At 45.3% G+C, this 20,140-nt stretch overlaps 1 protein-coding gene across 2 annotated transcripts in view; it reads left to right on the top strand.

Moving 5' to 3' along the window:
• Nucleotides 1-51: 51 nt before the first annotated feature.
• The window catches only part of Extl3 (exostosin like glycosyltransferase 3), an 89,737-nt gene continuing 69,648 nt past the window's right edge, over nucleotides 52-20,140 (top strand). Inside the window, exon 1 of one of the 2 annotated variants that reach the window (XM_031361125.1) lies at nucleotides 52-116. The gene's annotated coding sequence lies outside the window, so the exon portion shown is untranslated. The remainder of the gene's footprint in view (nucleotides 117-20,140) is intronic. The other variant, XM_031361127.1, reaches the window with a different exon arrangement.

The raw sequence follows: 20,140 nt of genomic DNA, 5'->3' as shown, positions 1-20,140 counted from the left end.
GCTCCCCGCCGATAAAATCATGGAGGGGCGTGGTCTAGCCGTTGTGGGCGGGGCCGGGCCAAGTGTTGCGCGAACGTGGAGGTCCGCGGGTGTTGCAGACCTGGTGCTGTCGCGAGGTAGGGGCTCTGGAGGCTCGTCCCTTGAGGGCGAGAAGTCCTGGCGCGATGCGGGCGTGGCTGCGGGATCGGTAAAAAAGCTTTGCCTGTATCCCCGGCACTGCATTTCCAAGGTCTCGGGACATCGACTCAGGGCGTCTGGAATCCGTTGTGGTGTTTTGTTCAGCTCCAAGCTGTTCCTCTCGTGGGAATGGAAGTGACCTCTCGGGCGCAGGTGGCTGGTGGGAAATTAGAATCGTGGATTCGAGGGCGCGCACTGCGGGCAGGGATGAGTGGCAGCCGCCACTCCTCTCAGGAGGTGCTATCTCTTGAGCTGAGCCGGTGAGGATCTGATGTCCCAGAAGCCCTAAATGCCACTCAGGATGGCCCCCGGGGGCACAGCTCCTCACCGATCGGAGCGTCTTAGTTTGCGAGTTCATAGTTAGAACTTTGCAAAAAGTACGGTTCTGTAGCTAGGAAGCACCGAAAGGCCTGGCGGCTTGGGCTTGACCGTGTCTGCCCCCTTAGCCTGTTTCTGCTTCTCTTGGAGTTATGTTCTTTAAGTCTCATTTCCTGTTACCCCATTTCCTTGGGAATGTCACAATCTGGAGGCTGCATGTGTGTGCCTGGAGGCCAAAAGAGGGAATCGGATCCCCAGGACTGGAGTCAGGGATGGTAGTGAGCCACCGTGGGTATGCTAGGAACTTCTAGAACTCCAGTCCTCTCTGAGAATAAAATGTGCTCTTAACCCCCGACCCATCTCTCCATAAATCGTATTTGAAAGGCTTGTTTCACCCTATTATATATTCATTTTCATAAGCCAATCGATTTGCATTTACTTAAACTCCAAGAAATTTCTTTTTTTTTTTTTTTTTTTTTTTTTTTTTTTTTTTTTTTTTTTTTTTTTTTTTTTTTTTTTGAGACAGGGTTTCTCTCTGTAGCCCCGGCTGTCCCGGTACTCACTCTGTAGACCAGGCTGGCCTCGAACTCGGAAATCCGCCTGCCTCTGCCTCCCAAGTGCTAGGATTAAAGGCGTGCGCCACCACCGCCCGGCAAGAAATTTCTTATTACTTAGTAATGTTTATAACTAGAAAAACTATAGTGAAAAGATGGTAATCCAGGTGAACACAATCCTAACCAGCAAATGAGTCTATTGGTGGGAGGCTGTGGGTGGTAAGTCAGGCAAGCTTGGTTTGCAGACATTTCTGCCACCAAGGTTGAAGTATGAAAACCATCTTTACTGTGTCTTCCAAACCTAAAATGTAGATAATGAACACAGATTGCTAGAATTCTTGACTTGATAATCAAAACAAAAAAAAATCTTTTTTTAAATTATTCATTTCTTTTTTTGAGAGAGTATCTCTCTATGTAGTTCTGGCTGTCCAGGAACTCACTATATAGACAGCCTGGCCTCAAATTCACAGAGATCCACCTGCCTATGCCTCCCAAGTGCTGGGACTAAAAGTGTGTGTGCTACCATGCACAGCCACCACCCCCCCCCCCACACACACATACCCAGTGCTTTTAAACTGTTACTGAATTACCTCTGCTGAAGGAGAGGAGGTGACTAACAGTTTGGGTTCTAAATCTTTGTTTTTGTTTTTCGAGACAGGGTTTCTCTGTATAGTCCTGGCTGTCCTGGAACTCACTCTGTAGACCAGTCTAGCCTCGAACTCAGAAATCCACCTGCCTCTGCCTCCCAAGTGCTGGGATTAAAGGTGGGCGCCACCACTGCCTGACTGGTTCTAAATCTTTGTAAAGCAGGAACCTACTACCTTAATGGTTATTCTGAATGACTTCATTACATGGGGATTGTAATCCCCTGTTTTGTAAGGACAGAACACCACCCTAGTTATTCATACACAGATCCTATTCATTGACGTCCTATAGTGCTAGGGTTGGAAATGCAGAGATAATTTAAACTTCAGCTTCTGAAGCTAACCTAGGAAGGTCAATCAACCCACACAGTATGTATTGCATCATATATTTGCCATAGGGATGGGCGGTGTGGCAATGGGCCAGCTCATGGTGCCAGGGCTTTATGTCTAGTCTGTCAGTTGCCGGGAAAAGACTTCTGGAAAAGCTGGCACTTAACGTAAGTATTAAGGATGCCTGGGAAGAGGGGTCAAGCAATAACAAAATCACAGTGGGCAAGGAAGGAAATGTGAGAACCCAGACAGATGAGGAGTAAGATAGATATCATGCTGAGTGATTTGAGCCAATCCCAAAGGATAAATAATATATGTCTCTACTTGAACAAGGTCCTTAGAGTAAATGGGTTGATGGAGATAGAAGACTGAATGCTGGTTGCCAGGAGCTGTGGGAGAAGAAATACAGAGTTAATGTCGAATGGATAAGGATTTGAGGAGAAGAAGTTGTAGAAAAGCATTCGATGGTTATATAGCAGAGTGAACATACCAGTGTGGTAGAGCTGCATCCTTAAATTGGTTAATCTCAGGGCTGGGGAGATGGCTCACTGGTAAGCATGACGATCTGAGTTCAAAACCCTAACATCCACCAAAGAAGCTGTGTGTGGCTATGTAAGTGCCTATAACCCAGTGCTTGGAAGGCGGGGCACAGAGAGGATTGCTGGAGCTTGCTGATTATCAACCTAGTTCTAGGTTCAGTGAGAGAGGCTATATCTTGAGAATAGTGACAAAACAGGATACCCAGCATCCTCCTCTGGCCTCATACTTACTGCATACTCCTCTCAATACGTATTTACCACATGCATGTATGTGGTTACTCTCTTTTTCTGCTGTTTCCTATCAACATGAAGAATCTCCTGTCAACCTCCGGCCGTAAAGAAGCCCAGAAATAGAGCCAAATATCCATGCTGTGGTGGTTTTAATATGCCTGGTCCATGGGAAGTGGTACTATTAGGACGTGTGGCCTTATTAGAGTAGGTGTGGCCTTACGGGTGGAAGTGGGTCACTGTGGGGGTAGGCTTTGAGACTTCCTATGCTCAGGCTCTGCCCAGCCAGTGTGGAGGAGACCCTCCTCCTGGCTGCCTTCCAATCAAGATGTAGAACTCTTGTTTCCTCAAGCACCAAGTCTGCCTGGGAGCTGCCATGCTTCCCACCATGATGATAATGGACTGAACCTCTGAAACTGTAAGCCAGCCCCAATTAAATGTTTTTCTTTATAAGAGTTGCTGCATAGTCATGATGTCTCTTCACAGCAATAGAAACCCTAACTAAGATGCATGCACACCTTGAATCTGAGCACTGGGAAAACAGACAGGCGGATGTCTGTGAATTCAAGGCTAGCTTTGTCTGCCCAGAGAGTTACAGGCCAGCCAAGAGTGGCTTAGTGAAACCTTATCTCAGAAAAAAAATTAATGTACTAATATAGTATGTCTTTATATATTCTATCATATACAGAAAAAGTCCCATTGGCCATCATATTGTCTAGGAGCTTGTGACAAATTTGAGATAAGGAAGATCAAAAATGCAATTCCATGAGAAAAAAAAAAAGGTACAAGGTATTTTATAGAACCCAGCCCAAGAAAAGAATACTGGCCAGATTCTTAGATGACAGATCACCAAAGACCAGGGCTGTGAGACAGCCAGAGATATGGCTAGCGGTCTTTAGCCTGCTCTGCCTGCAGATGAGAAGCAGCTAGCTCAGGGTTACCAAGTGATTGGCCCAGGGTCATTGCACAGGCCTAGGCAAAGTGAGAATGTGAAATCAATCCATCCTCCCTGGCCAGACTAGTGCTTGGTACCAACAAAGACTGAACTGATGAAGCTGCTCCATCTGTCCAGGCAGGAGACTAACCTTGTCTTTCATCTTGTTAGGCTTGCGGCAGCAAGCTATAAAAATACAACTGATAAAGGAGACTGTGTGGTTAGAATTGTATGTGTTTGGCTGTTGGTTCTTCTGGGTATCAAGGTGGTGCAGCCAGGCATAGTGGCCCCTGCTTGTAATCCCAGTACTTGGGTGGCAGCAGCAGAGGATCAGGAGTTTCAGGCTAGCCTCGGCTATAAAATGAACTCAAGATCAACCTGAGGTTCACAAGAGACCCTGTCCTAACACAACAACAAAAACAGACAGAAAGCAGAAGGGAGGGAAAAGGTGAGAGCATCATCAAAGGTGTGATGCTAGAGAGATGGTTTAGAGCACATTCAGGGGGCTTGGAATCTATGCTTTTAATTCCTGCACCTAGGAGGCAGAAGCAGGAGCAGCTCAGAGTGTGAGGCCAGCCTGGTCTACATAGTGAGCTCCAAGTCATCAGAACTATCTTAGAGATTCTCTCTCCCTCTCTCCCTCTCTCTCTCTCTCAGATTTTATTTATTTTTTATATATGACAAGTGTACTGCAGCTGTCTTCAGACACATCGGAGGAGGGCATCAGATCCCATTACAGATGGTTGTGAGACACCATGTGGTTGCTGGGAAAGCAGTCAGTGCTCTTAACCACTGAGCCATCTCTCCAGCCCACCCTGTCTTAAAAGAAAAAAAAATTGCTTATGCTGTGCCATGTCTGCCTCTCACTTGCTGTGGTTTGGAAGTGGTTGGAGTGTGTGGTCCCCAAGGGTTCAGAGAATGGGGCTGTGAGGGTGATGGAGGTGGGCAGAGGGAAGAGAGCCTAGGGTAATCACACTGCAAAAGGATCCCTGGGCTATAGACAGACAAAAACCAAACAGTATTTGAATTAAGTCTTCTTGTGATTCAGATATGCTTGTGGCTATTTCACGATGGGTAGAGCAACACAGTCCAAAAACAAAGATAGCATTTGAAAAGTGCAGGCAGTCGTGGTTGGTAGCTGTCTCCACTGTAGTGTCTCACATGAGCTCTCATCTCCTTAACTATCTTTGGGTTCTCAAATGGAAGGGCCTTATCTAGCATTGCCTGCTGTCTGCTCTGGCCAAGTATTATGTCTGCTCTTAAGAGAATTGTGACCTTATCAGTATAGATGAAGGAGAGGGTGTGTGTGTGTGTGTGTGTGTGTGAGAGAGAGAGAGAGAGAGAGAGAGAGACAGACAGACAGACAGACAGACAGACAGACAGGGTTTCTCATTAGCCTGGGGGGTCTCCTGTTTCTACTAAAGCACCCCAAGAATCCCTTTGTTTCCACCTTCCTAATGTGTGGAAGGACAAGCACTTGCCACAATCCTTGGCTTTTTTATGTGGGTTCTGGGGATTGAACTCAGGTCTTTATGCTTGCAAGGCAAACACCTTATTGACTGAGCCATCTTCCCAGCACCTAAACATATATAGATACATTGTTTACCTGCTGTCTTTCTTTCTTTCCCTCTTTGCCAGGCTGATCTGGACCCTGCTAGGCAGCTCAAGCTGTCCTCATACAGCAGTGTTCCTGCATCAGCTTTGTGACCTGAGCTACCATAACCAGTCAGTCCAGTCTCTCACCAGCTACTCTGTCATGTTATTTTGTGATGCCTTCCAGTGGCTCATCTCCATCAGCTTGGCAGTTTACAGCAAATGAAGAATTAAGTAAACAAAATTCCCTCTTTCAGGTCATTAAAGAACCCATGTTCCCTTTACTAAATCAAGGCTGTCAAACCATTGATTGACTTCACAAGTGCCCTGTTACTTCTTTTTTTCTTTATTATGTATGTATGCAACATTCTGCCTGCATGTATGCATGCAGGCCAGAAGAGGACACTAGATCTCATTGCAGATCATCATGAGCCACCATGTGTTTGCTGGGAATTGAACTCAGGACCTCTGGAAGAGCAGCCAGTACTCTTAACCTCTGAGCCATCTCTCCAGCCCCCATGTGCCCTGTTCTTTTCCTGTTCCTTTCTAGCTTGAGGTGCCTAGCCCCCGAATTAGATCCATGGTTTTGTTTTTGTTTTTGTTCTCCTGTGAAAGAAGGATCTTATTATATAGGCCAAATGCTCTTGCCTCTATTTCCCAAGGGATGGGCTTACAGATGTGTGTTACCAGGTGGGGTAACTTTGAGGCTTAAGCTTTGGTGCTCAGTTGTGTTCTAGCTTTGTCCTTTAACCTCCACATCTGTCTCATTAGCTTTTGTCCTCACTCCCATCTCACCATCAACACCACCTTTCCCAGCCACCCTTCTCTCCACACGACAGCTTTGGCTTTAGACTTGCCCGTGCTCACTGACTCCCTCCCACCCCTCATCGCGCCTCTTCTTGCTTTGTTCCCACCTTGCCACTGAAATTGTCTTCAGAGAAGTGACCAGTGCTGCCCTTGCCGCTCAGCCCACAGTTGAGCATCTCTCAGGGGCCAGAGGCTGTTGGCCCAGGCTTCCCTGCAGTCCCCATGTTCTGCTTCACTCCTCAGCCTCATATTGTTCTTGCCCTTAGGCCCCTCTTTCTGTGGCTTCTTCCCTGGGCTCCCCACTCTAGTTGTCCCCATCTTCCTGGAACTCTGTAGTTCTAAGTGACAGACTGGTGGACTAATTAACCAGCCACTCAAATGACCCCCAGCCAAGGACATGAAGTCAACACTGGAAGTCCGAGATTGCTCTAGAGGCCTTTGTCTCTCAGCTGCTTACTTGCCTCGCCCAGGCCAGCTCCTCCATCTCCGGCCTGTTGCCCACTTGGCTCCAGAGCTTTCATCTGATTCCTGACACTGACTTCTAGTAGTTTCTCACTCTGTCTGGACACCTATCCCGTCTACGCCTCATATTGTGGTCAGGAACATTTTTGAAAAATGATCACCATATCCTACCGTTCTCATAAGCAAACTCCCATTACAGGAAGATGACATCCTGTCTTGAACTGAGAGGCCCTGTCTGATGGCTGCTGCTTGTCCTCAGTTTCCATTTCCCTTCAGCTCTCACTCACAGATGCCAGCTGGGGGCAACTCTCAATTCTTCCCTCATGGTACCCCTCCCCACAACCCCATGCTACTGACAAACTGCTGCTGGTCCTTTGAGGTCAGAGCCAGCTTCCCCTGAGAGAGCCTCTGCATGTTACGTATATATGCCTCCTCTTTGGAGACTCTACCTCTGGCCAGGCCTGGTGCTGCAAGGCCTGTTGGCCTAACAACTCCAGAGGCTAAGGTAGGAGGATTGCACCTTGTCTTAAAATGTGAAAAGAAGCCAGGCAGTGGTGGCACATTGCCTTTAATCCCAGCACTCAGAAGGCAGAGGCAGGCTGATATCTGTGAGTTTGAGGCTAGCCTGGTCTACAGAGAATGAAAAGGGAAAAAAGAGCTGGGGGCGTGTATCCCAGTGGTACAGTGCTGGTCTGGCATGTACGAGGACTTGGATTCAATATAAAATTTCCCTCCTTCACCCCCTCCCCTCCCTCTCTGTCTCACACACAGAGTATTCGTTGCTTTTCTGTTGTTGTGGCAGTAGGAGCAGGGAGCCAAGGGCTTAGACTTCAAATGTAAACACAAAGCAGAGAAAATGAAGTAGAAATGGCTTGCGACTTTTTACCTCAAAGCCCACTCAAGCGACATTACTTCCTGTACTAAGTTAGGACCTTCTAAACCTTCCCAAACAGTGCCACTGGCTGAGGACCAAGGGTACAAATGCTAGAGAGTGTGAGAGACAGTGCTCATTCAAACCAACCAACCGACACACATACACAGGTGCACGAGCATGGGGACACATACACCTGCACTCACACATCCACCCATTCACACACACTCAAGAGGGAGAAGTGGGGAAGAGAAAGGGCGAGAGGCAAAGAGGTGGAGTGAGATGGAGTGGAAGGGATAGACACAGGGATGGGGAGAGGGGAGTCTTTCCAACTTAGTACCGCACTGTATAACAAGTGCTTCTTAAACCATGCCTCAGTTGACTTTAAAGGGCTAGGAAGGTTTAGGCCTAAGCACTCTGCCTCCTCCCCAGCCCCTTCCCCTTGGTGAGCCTTGCTTTGGAGCTCCCCTCAGGCCCATCCCATGTGAAGTTGTCATTGTCACTTGTGGCTCCTTGACATTCTTGCTATGTAGTAGGTGCAATGAAGGAAAAAAGTTGGAGAGCTCTTCATTGGATACAGAAAATACTTCATTATCTCTGCGGGAGCGGAAGGGAGGAGGGATACGTGACAGCTCTGCTTGGAGTGAGTCTTTGTACCCAGGAGGCATTGCAGCTGCCTCTTCAGTCTACAGAAAAGAGGTCTCCTAGTGGGGAGAGGAGAAGCCGTGCTGAGCTTTAGAGCTCACAGTGTGGGAGTGGGGAGATGGTCAAGGGCATCCCCTTGATGCAAACAATTGATGCCTCCTGTATATATTCTGGCGTCTTGATATTTATTTTATTATGTGCATAGGGGTTTTGTCTGCATCATGTCTGCATATCACATTCATGCCTGGTGCCTGTGGAGGACAGGAGTGTACACCCGGAGTGACAGAGGGTTGTAGGCCATCATGTGCATGCTGGGACTCAAGTCTGGGTCCTCTGGCAGAGCAACAAGTGCTCTTAACTGCTGAGCCATTTCTTCAGTTGTCTTGAAAAGGAGCTTTGCTGGCATAGAACTCCCTATGTGGCCTTTGCTGGCCTTGAACTTGTGATCCTTCTCCTCAAACCTCTCTTAACCTCAGTGGTGGGGTTAAAGTTGTGAGTTGCAGGGCAGTGTTGGCACATGACTTTAGTTCTAGCACTTGGGAGGCAGAGGCAGGCAGATCTCTTGAGTTTGAGACCAGCTTGCTTTATAGAGCAAGTCCCCGGACAGCCAAGTCTACACACAGAAACCCTGCCTCAAAAAGCCAAAAACAAGAACAATAACAACAATAACAACCAGTGAGTCGCCATGCCCAGCTTTGTGCTTATTGTTTTGTTTTATAATTTACTTGTTAAAACAAAGTATCTTATTCCTTGTTTGACAATTCATATAGTATACAGTATATTTTAATCATGTTCAGTTTATAGTTTATTTGGATAAATAGATGAGTTCAAGTTTAATGATGCCAACTATTTCATAATCATGTATTTACGATTTGTGCTCTCAAGTCTCATTTTAAAGTTTCCTCCATTACCAACCATATGTATATTATCCTGTGCTACAGTTTCTTTCTCATTAAAATGTAAAGTTTTTAGTTTTCACATGCTCAATGTGAACAATTCAACACACACACACACCTACACACATACACACACATATACACACACACTATTTGAAGTCCCCTCTGTATCTTCCTTAAATTTAAAGATTTATTTTGTGATTACTATAATTTATAGAACCCTTACCTTGGCCATTTCCACCCCTGTGTAAAACTTGGAAGTATTGGTTATGTTGGTGCTAGTTCTCCGGCATTGCCTCTGTGGTAAAGCTCCATGCCAGTAGGCATTAGTCGCTCTTCATGGCTGAACACAATGCTGTTGTGCCACAGCATCCATTCATCTCGAGTTTAGGTCCCTTGCATCTTCTAGCTGTGGTGACTGAGGCTCTCTGCTTGTTCATATCTGTTCACATGCCATTCTTTTGGCTTTTTACTTGGGAATGGAGCTGCTGGGTCATGTGGGGTCCCATGCTAACTTCTCCGGGGCTGGAAAGGGGGCTGCCAGGCTATTTTCTGTAGTGGCCAAACCACTTCACAGCCCATCATCAGTGTCCAAGGAAGGGGCAAGGCTTCCAGTCTCTCCTCAGTCTTTCTTTTAATCCAGCCTCGGTTGTGGGTGTCATATGTTATACATCATCATGATTCTGGCTTGCATTTCCCTGCTGATTAATTAAGACACTGAGCATCTTCTGTGTGCTTATGGGTCGTTTATGGATCTACTTGGAGAAATGTTTATTTAAATCCCTTCCTCCACTTTATTTAATTCTTTGAGAGCACTTTAAGGTTCCCAATAAAATTGAGCAGAACATAAAGAGATTTTTGTTTCCAAAAAGTGCTTTAAAAAATGTGTTTGGGTATTTTTTTACCTATATGTTTGTCTGTGTACCACATTCATGCAGTGCTGGTGGAAGCCAGAAGAGAGTGTTGGATCTCTTGGAAATGGAGTTAGAGATGGCAGTGAGCTGCCTGATGGGTGCTGGGAGATAAGCCCTGGTCCTCTGCAAGAGCAAGAAGTGCTTACCTGAGGAGTCACCCCTTAGGCCCATATTGTTGGGGGGGTGTTGTTTGGTTTTCTGAGAGTCTTACAAATTTTACTTGTATAGGGAGGAGACAAATATTTATTTTTAGCACTAAACTTGCTCTCTCTCTTTATGATCTTTGAGGGTCCTTGAATAAGGTAAAAAATAAATAGAAATTTATATTGGGAGAGTTATATTGAGAAAGGAGAGGGGGCTCTAATCTGTGGAGTATTTTACACTATATTAGTATATAATGGTTTAGATCCCCCAATGTGCAGATACAGAGAGAGAGAGAGATAGTATTGGAGACTGACTCAACAACACTGTCTCCCACCAGATGTGACCACACACATCTGTAACTGTTACACACAGGAGGCAGAGTTCACAGTGAGATCAGGTTACCTGTGTTCAATCTGAAAAAAAAAAAAAATATATATATATATATAAAGTTAGTTGGGTGTGGAGGTGCATACCTATAATCCTGGCACTCAGGAGTCAAAGGTCAGCAGATCTCTGAGTTCAAGGCCAGCCTGGTCTACAAAGTTAGTCATAGTAAGTTCAGGCCAACCAGGACTACACAGGGGAGACCTTGTCTTTAAAAAAATAATATAAAATAATTCTCAGTGAGATACTATTGAGGACTTTTTGTTTGTTTGAGTGTGTATATATGGTGAGGACTAGCCTAAAGCTTGCAACCTTGCTGCCTCAGCCTCCTGTGTCTGAGGGTTACAGATGTGTGTCATCACATCTGGTGGGACACTGTTGTTGAGCCAGTGTGAATCATCACATCTCTTTAGCTCCATGTTCTGCCTGCATCTGCATATTTGGGACCATTTCAAAACCATCATATGCTGATGCAGTTTAAAATTCTACATCAATTGGTACCCTGTCTCCTTTTTCATCCCACAATTCAGTAGTTTTCATGGTTTCGATCTGGAATACCACCCCCACCCCGTGCCCCTGCACCCCCGATGCTCATGTATTGAAGGCTTGATTCTCATAGTAACCATATTTGCACTTTGGGGAAGTGATCGACTCCATGGGAACAGTGACTTCATCGAAGGGCTTATCTCTCGATAGGGTCATAATTTGATGGGCTATATTGGGAAGTGATAGAAATGTAGCAGGTGCTGGCTGTACCCACTCCCAAGAGAGAACGACTCTCGACCTTCTGCGTCAGGAAGCGCAACAGCACTGCTTAGCAGGGGGAGCAGAGACCCACTGTGTGCACAAACTTTATAGGCTCACAGATTATTGGCAGACCTTTGGGAGACAAAGAAAATTATGCAGCAGAGGGTTTTCCAACCTTCTCTGTCATCTCGAATTTGTTTGACTTTTGGAAGGTTAGCACGGGACCTCTGATATTAACAGTATGCACAAGTCGAGCATTCCCAATTCAAAGATAGATGCCAAAATTGAAAACTTGAGCATTGACTCAGTGGTTATAAAGTGTTGAGTTTCAGAGCATTTTCAGATTTAGGGATGTTTCACCTGTAAAACTACTCATAAATCTGAAAAGCTCCTGATATGAAGCACTCTTATCTACACATTTGGGTAAGAGATACTATGTCAAAAATAATCTCCATAAGTCTATAAAATAATATACTATGTCTTGGGCTGGAGAGGTGGCTCAGAGGTTTAGAGCACTGGCTGTTCTTCCAAAGGACCTGGGTTCAATTCTTAGCACCCACATGGTGTCTCACAGCTGTCTGTAGCTCAAGTTCCAGAGGATCCAACAGCCTCACACAAACATATATACAGACCCATCACAAATGTACATTAAAATAAAAATAAATAAAAATTTAAAAATATTATACCTTCTGTTTAAAAATAAAACACCTCAGATGAATTGATAGATTTTCTGTGATTACCCAGAGATAAGTTGTGGAGCATGTTTTACTAATTTTGAAATACCATGTTTTTATGTGTGTGTGTGTGTATGGTACGCATATGTGTATGCACAATCACATGTATGCAAATATGTGTACAAGTGCACGTGTATGTATGCATGTGTGCTGACAGAGGCTCAAAGTTGATGTTGGAATTTTGCTTGTCTAGCTTGCTGTGGACCCCTGTCTGCACTGTAGTGTGCCACCATACCCACTATGGATTCAAACTCTGGTCCCCACATTCCCACAACACTTTACCCACTGAGGCATCTCTCCAGCCTTTGTGTCTTTTTGTGTGGTATTAGATATTGAATCCAGGGTCCCTTACACTTGCAAGCGAGCGCTGTTTCACAGAGCTCCATTCCCAGGTCTCCATCATTCCCTTAAAATATGTCCTTGATGGGGGGTGGAAAGATGGCTCAGTGGTTGAGAACACTAGCTGCTCTTCCAGAGGTCCTGAATTCAATTTTCAGCATCTACATGGTGGCTCACAACCATCTGTAATGGGAATCTGATGCCCTCTTCTGGTGTGTCTGACATAACAGAGTGCTAACATAAAATAAATCTTTTTAAAAAATACTTCCCTGCTTACTAAGGGCTAGGGTATCTATCTATTTCCCCACTCTGGTGCCTGTAGAATGATCCAGCATGGTCATGAGGGGGCCTCACCCAGGATAGCGATGGCTCAGGAACTCAGGACTGATTGGAAGGTTGCTTGCTATTGATGACGCAGAAGCAATAGGATTAGCTGCTGGTCATGTGGATGGGAAAGAGCAGGTGGCGTTAGGATGAGTCAGGACATGGGAACCATTCTCTTTTTATACAATCACTCTATTCACTTGAGAGAAGCACCTGCCATTAAACATACTTCTTTGGGAGGCATGTAATACTGCTGCCATTTATAATTCACCATCTGTGAGCAATTGGGTGGCTGGTGACACATAACAGTTGGGGTTTTGCTAAGGTGGGGGGTTTTCAGTTCTGAGTGGAGGGTGAGGCTATATGGTGAGGGAAGTGCCTGCTAATAGGAGACCCCTGGTCCTCTAGTGTCTCTTCATCTTTGCTGCATAAACTGTGCCTTCCAAAGAAGTCTGAAATTTCACTTTATAGCATTCCTTTTTATTGAACGTAATAATGTATGCCTTAGCCTGCATTCCATTGTTCTAATGTGATACCGCAGAGTGGGTAACTGGTAGCGGCTTATTATGGTTCACACTTGGGCTTGGACATCAAGACTGGGAGTTTAGCAATGTATGCTAAAAGCTTTGAATTGCTTCAACTCATAGCAGAAAGTGGAAGGGCGAGTGTTCTGTGTGAAGACAGGCAGTCCGTGGTGGACCTGTAGCCACCCGCTCTTGCAGCAACTAAGCCAGCTCTAGCTCATGAGCTCCTCCAGAACATCAACCCATTCCTGAGGGCTTCCTTCCAGGACCCAAACACTTCCCACTAGGCCCTACATCTCAACACTGATATACCCTGAGGAGTTAAGCCTCAACGTAAGAGCCTCAGGGAGAAATGGTGGTTCTGTTCACAGTAGTTTCTACTTGCTTTTGTAGTACTGGTTGATCCCTCCCTTTGGCCATTTGGTTTCGACAGCAACTGCTACAATGTTCATCCATCCCACTGAAGGCTTTATTTAGGATGGGGGAGACCTTGGAGGTGCCTAGGTCTGCTGGATTGTTCAAGCACTGAGAGCGTGGCTTTTGCTTCTAACTTTATTAATTAGTACAAAGCTTTGCATTAAATGGTCGAGACTTTGATACCTTCACATGCCAAAACCAGCCCACTAATTTAAATCTAGTTGATTTTACATAATCATGAAGGGCTGAGGCTGGAAAATGTCGATGGTTTGAGTATGGAGTGGTTAAGTTGGGGAGATGAGTATGACATCAGGTTTACAGAGATGGGGGAGGAAGGTGGCTTGGAGGGCTACTGAGTTTCAAGCCAGTGAGGAGAGGGCCAGTGGGAGGAGTGAGCTGCTGGCCTTTTATATCCTGCCCTTCAGATCAGCTGGGTCACATTGGCCAATAGCCCATTGGTATCTTTGATACCATCTGGGAGCTTAACCCAGGGCCTCATACATGCTAGGGCAGCAGTTCACTACTGGGCTACAATCCTGTGACAGTTACACTGCCCATCTGTTCTTTCTCTCCTCTACTTTTTTTTCCTCCCTTCCTTCCTTCCTTCATTCCTTCCTTCCTTCCCTTCCTTCCTTCCTTCCCTTCCTTCCTTCCTTCCCTTCCTTCCTTCCTTCCCTCTTTTCCTCCCTCCTTCCTTCCTTCCTTCCCTCATCCCTTCCTTTCTTCCTCCCTCCCTGCCCCTCCTCTCTCTTTCTCTCTCTCTCTCTTTTTCTCCTTGAGATAAGATCTCGTGTCACTCAAGCTTGTCTTGGATTCACTTTGTGGCTGAAGATGACCTTGAACTTTTGATCCCTTTGCCTCCCTATCTCTCAAGTGAACCCCCACACCTGTTTTATGCCGTGCTGGGGATCAAATCCAGAATGTCACACATACTAGATAAGAACACTGCCAACTAAACTACACCCCCAGCTCCTGGAACTCACTCTGTAGACCAGGCTGGCCTCCAGCTCACAGAGATCTGTTTGCCTCTGCCTCTCTAGAGCTGGGTTTAAAGGTGCGCTCCACCACACCCAGCCTTCATTTTTACAGGCTTCAGGCTACATAAGTATCTTGGTGTGGCTTTGTCTTTAATGCATCCATCTCTGTTGTTTTCTTGTCTTACACTGTACCTTTTTGGTTTATAAAAATGATCCATACTCATAAAAGCAACTGGAAGGCACATCAAAGAAATCCCAGAAAAGCAACCACCCATTATTCCCCAATCCAGAGCCAGCAGTGTTGGCATGGGGCACATGTCTCCTTGGTATTTGTGAGGAGTGTTCCAAGTTTGGCCTGGCTGGCGGCCATTATCCACCCCGGATCTCTTTGACCTCCCAGGCTTGGGTCCTCTGTTAATGGCACTCACTTAATCGACCCTCCCTGCCCCCTTTCTATCTTACTTAATAAGGATTCAAGCTGAGGAGGCTGGGGGATGAATTCTGGTAACTGGCGAGGAGAGCTGATCACAAGCATGAGGGGTGGGGGCATTGATCATCTGAGGCGGTCCATAGCCTGGCTGAGGCAGACGCACCTGCAGAGAAGCCTAGCAGCTGGGCAGGGCTGTGGCATAGAGGAGCCCACTTGCCATTGTCATATTCCCAACTGTTCATAGAGCACATGCTTTATAGGGCAGCTCCAGTAGCAGCCAGCTTCCTCCTTGGGACACCAGACCATGGTAGGGGTGGCTTCTTCAGTCTCTTCTTGCCTTATCTACTCTGAACGAGGAGTCTTCTGAGCTTTGTACAGCAGGGGTCTTTCTGCCCATCCGCTTTGTTTTCACTCTCTGTCTGAGCTGGTTTTCTTTGCTAGCCATCCTATACCACAGATTGGGTAAGTTATAAAGGCAGGAGGTCTACAGTTCTCATCCAAGGTCAAGGGACCACATCTGGCTCACCCGGCCTAGTGCAGCTAAGCTCAAGACAGACATGGGAGAGACCACAGCTAAGCTCGAGACAGACATGGGAGAGACCAGGACATATTAGTCTTTGTAGAAGATTCTCTTTCTGGCAGTGCATGTCTTCAGTCCTAGCACTCAGGAGGCAGAGGCAGGCAGATCTCTGAGTTTGAGGCCAGCCTGGTCTACAGAGCGAAGGTTCAAGACAGCTAGTGCTATGTAGAGAAACACTGTCTTGGAAAAACAAAAAACAAAGACCCTCTTTCTTTCTTTAAACATTTTTTTCTTTTTGATTTTTTAAAAAAGATTTATTTATTTAACTACATATGAGTACACTGCAGCTGTCTTCAGACACACCAGAAGATCCCATTACAGATGGGCTACCATGTATGAGCTACCATGTGATTGCTGGGAATTGAACTTAGGACCTCTAGAAGATCACTTAGTGCTCTTAACTGTTGAGCCATCTCTCCAGCCCTAAAAAATGTTTGTTTTTATTATTCTAAATTATGTATATGCACATGGTGTGTGCATCTGAATTCAGGTGCCCCAGAGGCCAGAGGCATTGGATCCTCACAGATCTGGAGTTATAGGCTGCTGTGCACCATCCAACATGGATGCTGGGTTCTGGAACTAAAAAACTTACGTGCTCTTCAAGAGCAGTGATTGCTTTTAAGCACTGAGCCATTCCTCCAGTCCTGCAGACCCATTTTCAAGATAGCCTATTAGCTCATCAATAAGGAGGATTTATTAATCTATTCATGAAGGCAGAGCTCTAACCATCTGGTTCTACCTCTTATAGCTCATAATGGATATTGACTTTCAGCTTGAGTTTTAGAGAGAATAAACTATATTCAAGCCACAGCACCCCTCATCAGCCCTCTCCAGTAGCCAGTGTGCCTGTGGATATGTGTGTTCATATAGCTTATGAATATTAAACACATGCAAATAGTTCATGGTCTTGGTTTTCCCTTCTTGAAAATAAATGGAAGCACCATATATTTCTGTACCTTGCTGGGGCTTTTTGGTCACATACTATATTTGGAGACTTTTAAAATACCTGCCCACTGAACGCTTCTTCATGTATTTTTATGCCTTCAAAGTCTTATGTTGTGTGTGCGTGACACAATGTACTTAATCAGTCCCCTAGTCAAAGGGATTTGAATTTTTCCTAACTCTCATTATTCAGAGCAATGCCACAATTTAAATATATGTTAGTCCTTAAATATTACAGCTTAAGGATAGATTCCCAGAAGACAAGTTAGGAGTCAAAGGTGATTCTCAGTTGGAATTTTGATCCCTAAGACCAGGTTCCTTCCACAGAGGGGGTATCCCAATCTACACAGAGGGGGTATCCCAATCTACACAGAGGGGGTATCCCAATCTACACAGAGGGGCTATCCCAATCTACACAGAGGGGGTATCCCAATCTACACAGAGGGGGTATCCCAATCTACACAGAGGGGGTATCCCAATCTACACTTCTATTAGGATGAGTGTTTGTCTCTCACACATGGCCCAAGGATTTGTCACTTTCTCCCACTCAGCTATTATCCTTCCAATTAGGGGGCAGATGTGTGGAAAATAAGGACCAAGATATAGATCTTCCAGCTTGAATTTTCTGCATTCATAAATTATGCCACACCCCGGGAGCACAATAAATATTTTTGTTTCCAGTGTGTAATTTGGGAGAGCAGCCAGTCATGCCCAGAGGAGAGGAGTCTCACATGTGGAGAGAGTTAAACAGAGCCTTTCTCCCTCTTCCCCCTCCCCGTCTCCCTCACGGAAGATATTTTGAATTCTTTCTCCAAGGCCAAAGAGTGGCCACTGAGATGAGACCCTATTGGGCTACAGCAGGTCTGTTTATTTGCTCAGCTTCTGTGCTAGAGCCTCAGCCTGTCCCATGGCTCATTTTCCTCAGCTCGTGCCAGCACCTGCCCCAGCGTCAGCCGCAGAACAAAGAGGCTTTTAAGCGCTTTTCATATGTGCTATGTATGTAAACATTACACCACTTCAGGTTACTTTGCTTGCATCCCAGTAGCAAAATGAGCTCATTGTTGCTTTGCTGTCTTGGTTTCCATGATGCTGCATGACCTCATAGGTCTGCTCCTACACAGCCATCCTACAGGCTTTGCCCTAGCTCACAAAACGAATGGTCCTCGCATATCAACCATCAACAGAGAAAGTGTGAGCTGAAGACATTTACAAAGGATTTATCTCATAAATGCTATCAATATTGACTCTACGGACAAGTATTGGCAAATACTTCTTATGAAGATGCACACAATATGTATATTTCCCCAGTTAAAATATAGATTATTTTTATAGTAGTAAAACATGCATAAGCATGACATTTTACCTTTTAAGTGTATGACCAGGGCTGGAGATGTAGCTTAGTTACATTGCTTGCCTAGCATGCACCAACCCCAGTATCACATAAAATAAGGGTAGTTGTACATACCTATGATCTCAGCACTTTTGGGGAGGGAGCAGAAGGATCTGGGGTTTAAGGTCATCCTTGACTAACAGAGAGTTTGAAGCTGCACTAACAGACCTGGAGACTCTCTCAAAAATGGAGCCAGTTGGTTTTGTTTGTTTGTTTGTTTGTTTTGTTTTTTGACAGGGTTTCTCTGTATAGACCTGGCTGTCCTGGAACTCACTCTGTAGTCCAGGCTGGCCTCGAACTCAGAAATCCACCTGCCTCTGCCTCCCAAGTGCTGGAATTAAAGGCATGCGCCACCACTGCCTGGTGAGCCAGAGGTTTTAAGCACTCAGTTTTTATGGTTTTATGTTAAAATACAGGTAACAGAAAATTTACCATGTATGGCTGAGCATGGAGAAAATGTCTGCGATCCCAGTACTTTATAGGGAGATTTAGGAAGATAACTATGTGTTCAAGGTTAGCCTGGGCTTCATAGTAAATATGAGAATAGCCTTACATTGGAGACCAACTTTACAGGTTACTCGCGCTGATTAAATACACTTATTATGTGAGGTCATCACTCCATCCTCTGGAAATGCACCTGCTGTGCTCTGAAGATGAATTCAGCATGTTGCCGAGCTTGTGTGTTGGAAGCTTGCTTCCAGTGTGGCAGTGTGAGAGGTGGCATGAGGCCCTGAAAAGGGGTCCAGTAGAAGGCCACTGGGGCACCACACTCAGAAGAGGGGAGTCAGGGTTCTCTCAGAACTCCAATTAGGTCCCCTACCACAACTGCTACCTAGAGCTAGCCTGACTCCAGTGTCTGGTCGTGTCATGTGATCACTCCTTCTTACAAGGCTACCTCTGCCATGCTGTCTGTCATGCTGTGATGTAGCCAGAGAGCCCCTGTACCAGAGGCTGACCTGAGGAGTCAGTTGATCTTGGACTTCAGATGGGAGTGTTCAAAATAGTGAACTTACATGAACAACTTTCCTCTGTGCTCTGCCTGCCTCTGGTATTATAACACACCAAGATGCAAGTGGAGCCCAGGCTTTCTTGGGGGCTGTCCCTCCTATCCTAAAGCTTTCTGACTGTAGGCACTCTTCATTAAGATGGCCTAGACTGTTGAGGGGCAGCCATTCATATTTGGTATTATGGTCATTTCTTTTTTTCTTTCTTTCTTTCTTTCTTTCTTTTTTTTTTTTTTTTTTTTTTTTTTGGTTTTTCAAAGCAGGGTATCTCTGCATAGCCCTGGCTGTCCTGGAACTCACTCTGTAGACCAGGCTGGCCTCGAGCTCAGAAATCCACCTGTCTCTGCCTCCCAAGTGCTGGGATTAAAGGCATGCGCCACTGTTGCTCAGCTCATTATTCTTGTTAAGATATCTTTTTCATAAATTTAAATAGGCCCTTGACTTTGTTTCTAATTATATATAGATGTGTGTGTGTGTGTGTGTGTGTGTGTGTGTGTGTGTGTGTGTAAGGTGTAGGGTGTAGGGTAATGTACTTGTGGATGGAGGTGTTCATGGAGGCCAGAAGAGGGTGTTGGACCCCGGAGCAGGAGTTGTAAATAGTTGTGAGCCACCTGCCGTGAGTGCTGGGGACTGAAGTCTAGTCTTCTGCAAGAGTGGTAAACATGCGCCATCTCTCCATCCCACCCACCATTTCCAGCAAAACTAAAAGAAAATAGCCACATGAACAGAATTCCAACTCTAACAATAAAATAACAGGAAGTAACAATTACTTCTCCTTAATATCTATTAATATCAATGGACTCAATTCCCCAATAAAAAGACATAGACTATCAGACTGGGTACGTAAACAGGACCCAACATTTTGTTGCATACAGGAAACCCACCTCAGTGACAAAGACAGACACTACCTCAGAATAAAAGGCTAGAAAACAATTTTCCAAGCCAATGGTCCCAAGAAAAAAGCTGGAATAGCCATTCTAATATCAAATAAAATCGACTTTCATCCTAAAGTGAACAAAAAAGATAAGGAGGGACACTTCATATTCATCAAAGCTATGATCTACCAAGATGAACTCTCAATTCTGAACCTCTATGCTCCAAATGCTAGGACATCTACATTCATAAAAGAAACTCTACTAAAGCTCAAAGCACACATTGCACCGCATACAATAATAGTAGGAGATTTTAACACCCCACTCTCTGCAATGGACAGATCATGAGGTAAAACAGAAACTAAACAAAGACACAGTGAGACTAACAGAAGTTATGAAACAAATGGACTTAACAGATAT

The sequence above is a fragment of the Mastomys coucha genome, unplaced genomic scaffold, assembly GCF_008632895.1.
Source record: "Mastomys coucha isolate ucsf_1 unplaced genomic scaffold, UCSF_Mcou_1 pScaffold9, whole genome shotgun sequence".
Classification (NCBI taxonomy): Eukaryota; Metazoa; Chordata; class Mammalia; order Rodentia; family Muridae; genus Mastomys; species Mastomys coucha.
This window is presented reverse-complemented; position numbering and strand designations above follow the sequence as displayed.